The sequence below is a fragment of the Euprymna scolopes genome, chromosome 40 (assembly GCF_053919585.1).
Source record: "Euprymna scolopes isolate OS-2025 chromosome 40, ASM5391958v1, whole genome shotgun sequence".
NCBI classification, from domain to species: domain Eukaryota; kingdom Metazoa; phylum Mollusca; class Cephalopoda; order Sepiida; family Sepiolidae; genus Euprymna; species Euprymna scolopes.
Genome location: NC_136521.1, coordinates 60,407,670 through 60,419,517, shown reverse-complemented (window position 1 = coordinate 60,419,517; position 11,848 = coordinate 60,407,670).

Genomic DNA, 11,848 nt, shown 5'->3' with positions numbered 1-11,848 from the left:
AGTCCAGCAGGTTCAGGTCGGAGAGCTGAAACCGCTGTCAAAAATTTTCCTCACGCTTTATCTACGCCAAAATCAAAACGTACATTCCATGAACAAAGCTTCTTTCTTAAAAGTGCACGACTGTGGAACTCTCTTCCGTTTGCCTGTGTCCCACCTGCCTACAACTTGGATGTCTTCAAGTCCAACATAAACAAATTCCTGATGAACCACCCCCTTAAGTGAGACACTTTATCAAATCTCCAATACTAACGATTACTACGATACTATCCCATTGATTATTGTACACAAAATAACCCTTATCCCTGAGTGGCTTTGGGCCTTGATAAGTGATGTCTACCATGTAAGAAAGGATATAAAAGAAAGATGGATCGACACGAAACAAGAAAAAAAGAATAAAATAGGAATACAAGAAAGGGGAAATACAAGAATATACAGAAAAAAATGAAGAAGATTATTGTGGTTGAATAATTGAATGTAAACTACTCGACAATTTCCTTTTATGAGTCGTTAACTATGCTGCATTTTACTTTATAATTTCCGGGGTCAAATTTTACACATTGCGTTCAGATCTCGCAAATGCAAATCTTTTTTTTTTTTTTTTTTTTGTTTTTTTACACGGCCCGGAAGCCACTCAGGGATAAGGGTTATTGCAAGTCCATTACATTAGTGTGGAGATTTGATTAAGTGTTTACTTTAGGGGGTGGTTCATTAGGAATTTGTTAACGTTGGACTTGAAGACATCCAAGTTGTTGTCAGGTGGGAAGCAGGCAGACGGAATAGAGTTCCACAGGCGTGCAGTTCTAAGAAAGAAGCGTTGTTCATGGAATCCACGTTTTGATTTAGGCACAGATAAAAAGTGGGGTAAATTTTTCACAGTGGATTCAGCTAGACGGGTGTTTTTCGTGAGAGATTAGCGAGGGGGGGACCAGAGATTAGAGTTCAGACGAGCACCTGCCATGGAAATAACGGTAAAACAAGGATAGGATCGCAACGTCTCTTCTGTGGGAGAGAGGTTGCAGAGTAGAGAAAAGGGAATCCCCCACTAAGCCACGAAGTCTATTTTGTACTCTGTCAAGGCAGGATAGGCTGTTTTTAGATATGGCAGCAGTATTCCATCTTTGGACGTACTTGGCTTTTATATAGAAACTGGACACACTGATGCAAAAACAAGCAACTTCAAATTTCCCAAACTCAGCCACTCATCAAATCTCGCAACTCCAAATCTCCCGACCACTGTTGTCAAATCTTCAAACCTAGACATACTGCTGTCCAAACTCGTAATTCCAAATCTCCAAAACTCGACCACTACTATCAAAATTCGAAAGTAAAAAGTGAATTGGTAGAGAGAAAGATAAATGAATTGAAAAGACAAAACTGGATTGAGTTTGGTTTTAAATGCGTAAATAAAATAATCCTGTATATAATATTTTGATTGGCTCTGGACTAAATTACCGCCGGGGTTGTAATAACAGATGGCACATACAAATTTATTACGTCTAAACTGTTACCCACCATATTATGTAATCTTTGAACGCCGCTAGATACACATTGTAAGAGGAAAGAGCCCCTGCTTTTCTTCTCTATAAAATTAGTTTTGCCACGGCAACCAGTTGTCACTGGATACGATTCTGCATTTTTCTACTGCAGTGAGTAACCGGATGATTACCAACATATAGATAACATATCGTTTCTCATTTTCAAATCAAAATTAATAACTTCTCCCCGGCAATATTCCAGCGTTTAAAATTTGCTGAAACCGGACATTCTCATATTCCAGATAGAAACGAATTCCTAGATAAACGACCAATTCTAAGCGCTTACAAACATGGCAGCGCCCTCAGCCGGAGACACTACCGCTAGAAAGAACCACATTGTTGTATGTCAACCAATGAAAACGACACTTAGATGTTGTTAACCTCATATAACGCAACTAAAATTTACAGGTACAAACTTTCATAATAGCGGTCGGATTCGCTTACATCGATTACCTACGCTACTATGACGCACTAGCGAGTGCTATAAAGGAAATAAAAAAAAACAATTAGCCGCTCATAAGCACACAATAATCTATGGATAGCCTTATTTTATGGAACTAGCCTGTATAATGCAAATACTTTATGCACACACACACACCCTTCTCCGTGTATGCTTACACGTCAGCAAATCTTCACACTAATTTAGACACATCTATGGTTTAGAAACGTAAACCTGTTCGACCAACCGACACGGCAGTATCTCTCCCGACTCCCTCAAATAAAAACCTGTCATAACGCAAAAAAAAAAAAAAAAAAAAACGTGGGTACTTCTGCTCTTCTCTCAACGTACTGAAATGATAACGTTATTAGTTTGAAAGACATTCTTAGCGTAAAGATGTAGAGAGGTTTGGGTAACTGTTCTTGGCTTCTACCTAACAATTTCATAAAAATATATCGTGAAGCTTTCATTTAGCCTGACTAAAATATTGAAAAATAGCGAAGTGGAAAAAGTGGGCACTCGCCATGGTTTAAAAAAAAATACACATGTCTGAACTACCGACACGGTAGTGCCGCCCTGTCAATCACCTCGAATAAAAATATGCCATGAAAAAATGTGTACATTTGCTCTTCTGCAACCGTGCTCAAATAATAGCGTTACTATTTTGAAAACTATTCTTAACGTTGGGCGAGGAGGTTGATTGGTGAATATACTGTGCTCTCATGTAAGAATTTAATACGAAAAAGACATCGTGAAGCTTGAATTACACCTGATTAAACTAATTAGAAATAGCGTGGTTGCAAAAGAGCAAAAGTGCTGTGGTTTAGAAATATAAACATGATCGGACTACCAACAATTTACAATGACCACTTTTATACGTTTTCGTTTATCCTGATTACGAAAATCTCATTCAAATTTTGCGGAGACAAGTGCTTCTAAAGATACAAACACATGTATCCGCACTGTAATTTAATGCTTGTGAGGTTTGTACTCGCGTACGCGATACAAAAATCTACTTTTCTCCTATCGCTATTGTCAGCAGCAATATCATTTGCGGGTGGCTATGCTGCCTACGATTTACACGGTTAAATTTGTTTCATTTTTATCTACCACTCCAAACTTTAAAAGTGGTGCTGTCTTCCGATATGCGTTCGTTACACGGGTATGGTGGGGGTGTCTATTCCGAGGGGACGTTGGCGGCGTCTATTCCGAAAGTTTATTTTTAATCAGTCCATATATGTGTTATGTTTGTACTGTGGTAACGTCACCAGCTTTGAATGCTACAATTTTGACTTTTGGTTTATATTCTAGCTGATGACAACCAAATAGGTTTCTATTCTTGTTCTAATGGGCCATTATTGCACGTTTTATTATTGCATACAGATTTAAGCATTCCCGTATTTGTTTTTACTAATCAAATAAAAAATGAGAGACAAATGAAAATGAAAAAAGTGATAATGAAAAAAAAAAGCTTAGTAAAATAATGAACATTGAACGAACAAAATAGAAACAAAGAACGAAAGTGAAAAAGAGGTTTCATAGATATAAGGTAACATATAGGAGAATAAAAAATCTATTTATATTTTTTTAATTCATGGTTCGTTTCTGAGATTTTAGCGATCTGTTTCGATTGTCATATTCGTTTTCTATTTTTATTATATGACTTGATCCATACTGTTTTCTACCTCATCATTAAATGGGTGATCAAATAGGAAAAATCTGTACCCATCTGGCATTCTCTTGAACTACTGAGATTTTAATTCGTAGATTAAAAGAAAAAAGAACGGCGGTTGTGGAAAAAGTAAGAAAATTATCAAGATAAACTTTTAGAGAACCTCATATTTATAATTCGATTTTTGATTTCGAATAAAAAGGCATTACATAATATTGATTCGCGAAAATATATAAAAGTTAAAACATTTGCTTAATGATTATTCAAAAGAAACTGAAATGCAGGCAATCTTTGTTATTAGAGACCCGATGAGTATGAATAAAATTGGATGACAAACTGAAATATTTAGATTTTCAAAAGAATGTTTATGTTAAGCGAATCGGTGTCTTCTAGAGATATATTACAGTTACAGGTGCAAGAAGTTTTCTAATCTGGCAAAGGGGAGCTCACAATCATGATAGTGAAATATATATTTATTCCCCTCAATATTACCTGCGAATGTTGGAATCTGAGAGACGATGCTATCAGTCAGGGCAATCGATTTTTGATAAAAATTAACGTCATTTAAAAAAAAAAAAAAAAATTGATTAACGAATGGGAGGTACGGAGCTAAATACCGTAGTGACGCAACGAACAAAAATTCGCCCTTGGGAAGAAACAGACAATACTGGAACGTGAAAATAGAGAAAGAAAAGAAAGACTACTTTGTGAGACAGGAAAAACGTGTTATAAAGAATTTATTCTTTCAACGCTATAGGGTTAATTTTGGTGAGAAAATTTTCATGACCTGAAATGTCATTAAAATAATTTGAAGAAAAATACATAGCTAAAGTACATAAACACAATTATAAAAAAAATATTTATAAAATAATATTTAAAAACGAAATTAATTTTACCAGGTTATATTCAATTTCCATACAAACATATCGACAAGGTTACTATTCTTAACAGTGGATCGAGTGGCTATTAAGAAATTGCTAAGTGTTATTTCCATAGACATTATGAATAATAATAATAATAATAATAATAATAATAATAATAATAATAATAATAATAATAATAATAATAATAAAAAATAATAATAATAACACAAATGATAATACAAAAATAATAATAATAATTGGATTTCGACATTAGAAATAAAAACACAATCTGCAAACATTTAAGTCGCCGTATAATCCATTTCCTTTTTTTGTTTTATTTATTTTTATTTTTTGACGAAATGCACTTCTCTACTTATATCCAATATTTGGCAAGTAGATCCCCTTTTTTTATAAATTGGTTAGTTGAAAATAACAATAAATGAAAATTCAGTCACTGTCAACTTACTGGACTTATTGTAAGGTTTTCGTCGGAGTAAAGACTGTTAAATATAGTCGCGACATCACATGGTTCAAGGTGAGAGCTTAAGAGTGAGAGATGTCGCCGATTTGTTGGCAGTGAAGATTTTGTACTATTATTGTGTTTAACGTTTGAAGGTTAAGAGAAGGATGATTCGGAATGTATTCACATCCAGTAAGTTTATTGTTGAAAAATATTATGTTAACAAAATGTAATCGATAGTTTACATAAGATATTAATGCATAAACGGTCATTAAAATATATCGTAGTAATGAACATTACTATAAACTATATCACAGTCTATATATCTATAAAGTGAACGTGTCTGTGTGTGTGTCTGTGTACATTCCCCTACGCAATAACTTTGTCAATTTTAAGGCTACAGACTCGAAATTTGATGTACAGGGCACTGAGATTTGGGGAAATCGTTGTGATGTTTATTCGGTCAGAAATTTCGCTGTTAAGGCGTCAAAGTTCAACGATTTGACCTTTGAGAACTCTACCAAACTTCTCCGAGAATTTTGGATCTAAACACTTGAAATTTTAGATATAGGTTCCTTGGACATGGATCTAAATTAATAAATTGATGTGAGCCCAAAACAATAAATTTGAAGGGGTCATAATTGTGGTCCAATTTAAAAAAGAAATTGACCGCTTTTTTTTTCTCAACATACACCTCCAAGCACCTGGGCAACGCCGGGCTGAAATGCTAGCAATTAATATTAATTCTGATTTATTTTAGATGAGGGCTGATTGTTTATATTACTTGTATTAATAGAACTATTGTTCTCTTCTTGAGTGTTATTTGTGCAACGTTTTGACCGGCTTGTTCTCCGAGCGTCGTCAAGGATGATGGTTGTTATCTTGGCAAAGAAAGGAAAAAAGTTCCTGACACCGTAGTTATTTGCGTATTCTAAGAGTTAGTCTCTGTTTTATAGTTGGGGTTTCATATGTGTTAAAAAATGTTGACAAGGAGGAGGAAACTCCAATGAAGTTCAACTAATACAAATTTTATGATTTTAATTAGTTTGCAATTAGAAGCAAATGTTTAAAAATTTATAAACATATGACCGGGCAATACCAGGAAGGTGAAGCAGGGAATATAATAGATAAAACGAGTGTATGCAATTCTGAACATCTAACATTTGAGGATGTAAAACGAGGAAAACGAAAATGACAGAAATTTAACAAAATATTGATAAAAGATACGGTGAACAAGCAGGAAAGTAAATGAAAAAAGCAGTAAATAGAACAAAAAATGGGCAGGTTAGGGTTAGGGTTAGAGTTAGTGTAAGGGTTATGGAAAAAGAGGAACAGTGTATAAAATTGAAAGGGGTATAGAATATAAAGAAAAAAGTGAATAAAACTGAATGAATAAAGACTGAAAAAAGAAGAAAACAGACAATAGAGGAAGAAGGAAAAATGAAATAAATTAAAATAGAAAGAAAAATAATGGGGGAAATAAAGAGACAAAAAGGAAAAAGAAAGAAAAAAAGAAAGAAAGAAAGGGAAACTAGAAGAAATAAAAACGATAAAAAGGAAAAACAGAAAAAGAAAAAAAAGGAATAAACTATGATAAATAGAAAAACAAGAGTAAAATAGATAAGAATCAAAGATATAAAAATAAATAAAGTTAGAAAGCAATGGAGTGATAGAATTCAGAAAAAAAAACCGGAAAAAAAGTAAAAGTAAAAGTTAATAACGTAAAAAAGAAAAAAAACAAATTAAAAAATAAGACATAAAAAGAAAAAAAGCTACAAACAAAAACAACGAAAAGAATATAATAGCAATAACTTTTCTCGAAATTCTTTTAGTTTTTTTCTCAAACTTAGTTTTAGTTTCAATAACGACATCCATAAGCAAGTTTATCGGGGTGACAATAGCCAGTCCTTGAGGTGGTGTCCTAGCGAATATTTTCACCGGTTTTCAAAGATTTTCATAATTAACTCGCTATTTTGTTATTGGCATTAGCAACTTTTTCCACTCAAAACTATGGAAGATGAACAGAATCACCATTTTTCTTTTCTAGTCGTTTTTATTTGTAGAAAACGGTGAGGACTAACTACACCCCTACTATGAAGAGAAAATCAGTCTAATCAAGGTCTTGCGAGAAAATAGGCAGAAGTATTAAAAAAAAGATAATTGATATTTTTTTATTTATATAAATGGAACAGTAAATGTATGTATATGTGTGCGCATGTATGAAAATAGTTAACTATTAAATTACTGATGATACAACACTGAAATTGATAGAAATAGAAGATATGAATAATAAAGGGAGGAAAAATTGAAAAAAAGACAAAAGAAAAAAAAGAAAGAAGAAAAAGAGAAAGAAGAGAAAAGGAAGTATGAAAAAATAAACAAATAAAGAAAAAATATATTAAAACATTAAAAGAATAGAAACTAAAAAATAACAAAAGAAATGCATAAAGAATAAAAACTATAATCGCAATAATTGAAGACATAAAAAAGACAAGATAGTAAAAAAAACAAAAAGAAAAAAGTATTCATAGAAATACTAGAAACAATGACACAGAAATATGCGAAAATCGACGCAAAGTAAAGAAACAATAAAAAAAATGAACATCCTCGAAAAGACACGAAACTGCAATAAATATGGTTAAAAGAAACATGCAATTGAAACCGATTTTATTTTGTGATAAATTTAAATGAAAATAATAAAATAAATTAAAAAAAAATAAACAAAGGTCACATTAAGACAAAAATATGTCTAAAACATGATCTTTAAGCTAAAAATGATCTGAATCCATAGTTGCTGGGTCATGAACACTATAACAGATTGCCTTGCCAATAAGGGAAATCTTTGCAAAACGTTCAGTTCTAAATGCAGCTAGACGCACGTGGACCTTCAGGTCACACACTAATTGCTATTTCTATTGTAATTATTCTTTAACAAAAACGAATAAAACAAACGATAACAGCAAATTTAAATTAGAATTGGTGTATTTTCTATTATTTCCTGATAATATCAATTGCAAAGGGAAGAAGAAGAAAAATAATAACGAATTTGGTTTATTATTTTATAATTGGTTTTGTAATTTTATTTACATTTGCGATCACCCGTCCCACTTTTTATATTACGTCATGTCTGTACCAGATGCTGCGAATTACTCAAAGGAATTTATGTCATTCGCCTTCTTTCGCTATTCGACTTATTTGGCCGTATTTCTAATTTGCTGGTTCGTTAAATATTTGTTCGTTCATTCTTTCCGAACTAAACAGCATAAAACAAAAACAGATCGATATTTGATTCGAACTAGCTTTCTTATTTCATTGAACATTATGGCATTTTATTGTTGCTTAGTTTTTTTTACGGACAAAGCCAAGCAAGCTGGACAATTATTATTATGATCCTTATTTATGTAATTGTCTCTGTTTACATGACTTCACGAGAAAAAAAAACGTCGGGAAAAAGAACTACAGACAATGGTATGCTTATGAACTCTGTTATTTAATATGCATATACACCGGCTTTCTTAAGTATGAATATTACACGTTATTAGATGAATATTTTATATACACACACGTATACAAAATGTACGTTTATTTTATCTATATTACACACGTTTATTAAACACTAGAGAGACACGGCCCACGTGTACAAGGAACGAGTTTCATTATAACCTGTAGATGATACACAAGCCGATACACATACAAGACACACGGATATCTAAACTCCAAATCGGTACTTTATTCTCAATAGCTTTCCTATTTCATTTAACGTTAGTGCATGTTATTAGGAACAATAAAGTTTTATTACAGATCATTCGCTGGCATTGCAACTAATCCAACACATATCTTGTCTATTGATAAGTGTTTTATAATATTGCACACTTGAGCATACTTGTAATACATCCGCCTGATGCGATCCGGTTTCTAAATTATATGGTATTGAAGATGTAAAGTTAGTTGAGTTTGGAGTGTTTTTTTTTCGTTCGTCTAATGTCTAAGTGGTTAGTTCTCATGCGTTCGAACTCCATCTGATGTTCATATTATTTCGATTCATCGCAATACTGTTCTCATATTGAGAGTGGTTTTCACAACGTTTAGATCGATGTAACCTCCTATCCTTCTTCAGGTGTATCTTGTCGTACTTGGAGATGTTTCTGTCGAAGTTTGGAATTTGGACGGAATTTCGAATTGAATCTTTTGTTTACTTCACGAGATTAGCATGCTCTTGTTCTGTCAGCCATGACTGGATAGAGAGCCTAAGTATTTCGCAATTGTATTTTTTCGGGCATACACACTGAGGGTTGAACCTTTAACCTTCTGAATAATATAACTTTTTACATTTGATTTTTCCAAGTAATCCAACAACTGCCCTGCGTGTTCTACCGAAATATCTGGTAGAGCTGTTACATCGACCGAAACTTTGTTAAGATTACATTCAAGATAAGAACAGTAGTCCGATGAATCCAAATAATACGAATAACCAATCATCAACTATATATATATATTCTATGATTTTTACTTCAGTAACGAACACAAAATGTCGATATTTTAGTGTGCCTTCTTTCATGGAATTCAATATGAGAAAATAAATCGGAATGAATTCGTTTTTTTGTTTGTTTTGTTTTATTTTAGTAAATTGATACAACTTTTGTTGTTTTTTTTTCAATTCATTAGGACATAAAATATATAAAAATATAAAAATAATCTAAATTAAAACATGTAAAACACGATTTAAACATGAATATATTTAGAAAAAATATCAACTGCTTGTGAACAATGAATCTAGGTCATAATAACACGGTGTAATCATTCTCTTGTTCTTCGTGTAAAAATGCCCGTTCTTTAATTAAGTGCGCTGAATTGTTTTCCTATCGAGTTTAAATAATATTTAATGTTTCAGGCTTGTTGCAATTTTTGTATTAAATTTCTCCTTTTTTTTATTTTTATTTTTTTATAAAAAAATTTGTATGTCTAATTTATTATAATAAATGAGATGATAGCTTTAACAATCAGATTAGATTTTTAAGATTTTACGTTCAATTATTATTTGGATTAGTCTAACTATTGTTAGCATCCAATATGAGAACACTAGTCCGTTTCAGACGTTTCAGTCCGTTACGCGCGTTTCAGACGGTCTGTGATGCGTCCTGAGGACACATCACAGACCATCTGAAACGCGCGTAAACGATTTCAATGACTTAAAAACATTATTACAATGATCCAAACATAATTCTCAATGAAAAACCAAGACACGGAATAATAAAATAATGTTAAAAAATAAACATTGTTGGTGACTACTCCCTTATTTGTATATATATATATATATATATATATATATATATATATATATATATGATGGCAGACTGAATGTTTTGCCGTTTTAGGCTACAACCATGCCTTTTTTGTTATAAAGATACACAAGATGGTAAAAAGTATATCTAATTTATATCGAGCAATGCCTGTGCATGAGGATTGTTATAGTGGGGAAAGACTTTGCACCGAGACAATCCCACTCTCTGAACAACTGCCATATTGATCCAAAAAGAAGAGCAAGTCAACATCATTGGATGCAGCAGTCATCGCAGGTTTTATATCAGAGATTTCCTTCTCCTAGGGAGGTTGCCTTCACTACGGCTTATAGAGCCCTCTCTACCCACCATGCCATTTGATCCATGACTGGAACTTAGGTTGCTGGGCACCAGATCATATTTCACACGCCGGTGGGTCATATATGCCGCAGCTTACAGGTCCTACGCTCCTCTGGAGGTTTCTGTCAGGGTTACCTCACCCTTAGCCCATCTTGACCCACAAGGCAGTGGAGGTCCAGTTATACGGCGCAGGACACTCGCTGTTCATCAGAGCCCCGTTTGCGTGGAAGTGGTCACGACGTGCACGTGGGGTTGATTTGTCTGGGAGAAGCACAGAAAGACGCTAAGACATCTGTGTGCTTTTAACACACGTCCACACCAGACCTTGACCACAGTGGTCAAGATATATATATATATATATATATATATATATATATATATATATATATATATATATATATGGAAAACAAATCGATAATCGAAAAACTGTGATGAAAGACGAAAAGTAATGCTTTATACTCTCTAATATTACAAGTACATTTGATAAGTGTTCTTACCGCAAAAGCAGAACGACTCGACATACAAAATCAACAGTAAACTCCTATATATTACAGTGTATCATTCGAAATAAACGTTTCTGTTTAGAGTATAATTGAACCATTGTATGTGACATTTTTTTTTATTTTAACATTTAATTCAAGCCATTATCACGTTACAAGCACTAGGATAATGCATATAAAACAAGCAGCAGGTTCTTTGATATGACAGATGCGTGTTCGAAATGAACATTTCTGTTAAGAGCACAATTAGCCATGATAATTTGAATTTTTAATTCAAATGCAAGCCATTATATAGAATAATTTTATAAAGTCAGTAGTAGGTTCTGTACAGTGCAATGTAGACTACAATGCGAGGATGAATGATTTTAATAGTTACAGTAATAATAAAACATGGGAGGGCTAAACATTCGTTGATCCTCATTTATTTCGGAGCAACGTTGGGTTTCGCTGCATATATTTATATATATATATATATATATATATATATATATATATATATATATATATATATATATATATACAAATTGTAGTCAGATGGGAAACAGGTAAACGGAAGAGAGTTCCACACCCGTGCACTTCTGATAAGAAGCTCTGTTCGTGGAATCTACGTTTGGATTTAGGCACAGATAAGGGTGGGGAAACTATCGACAGTAGTTTCGGCCAGACGGGCGTTTCTTGCGAAACATTAGCGAGAGGGGACGAGAGGTTTGAGCTCAGACGAACACTTGCTATGGAAATAA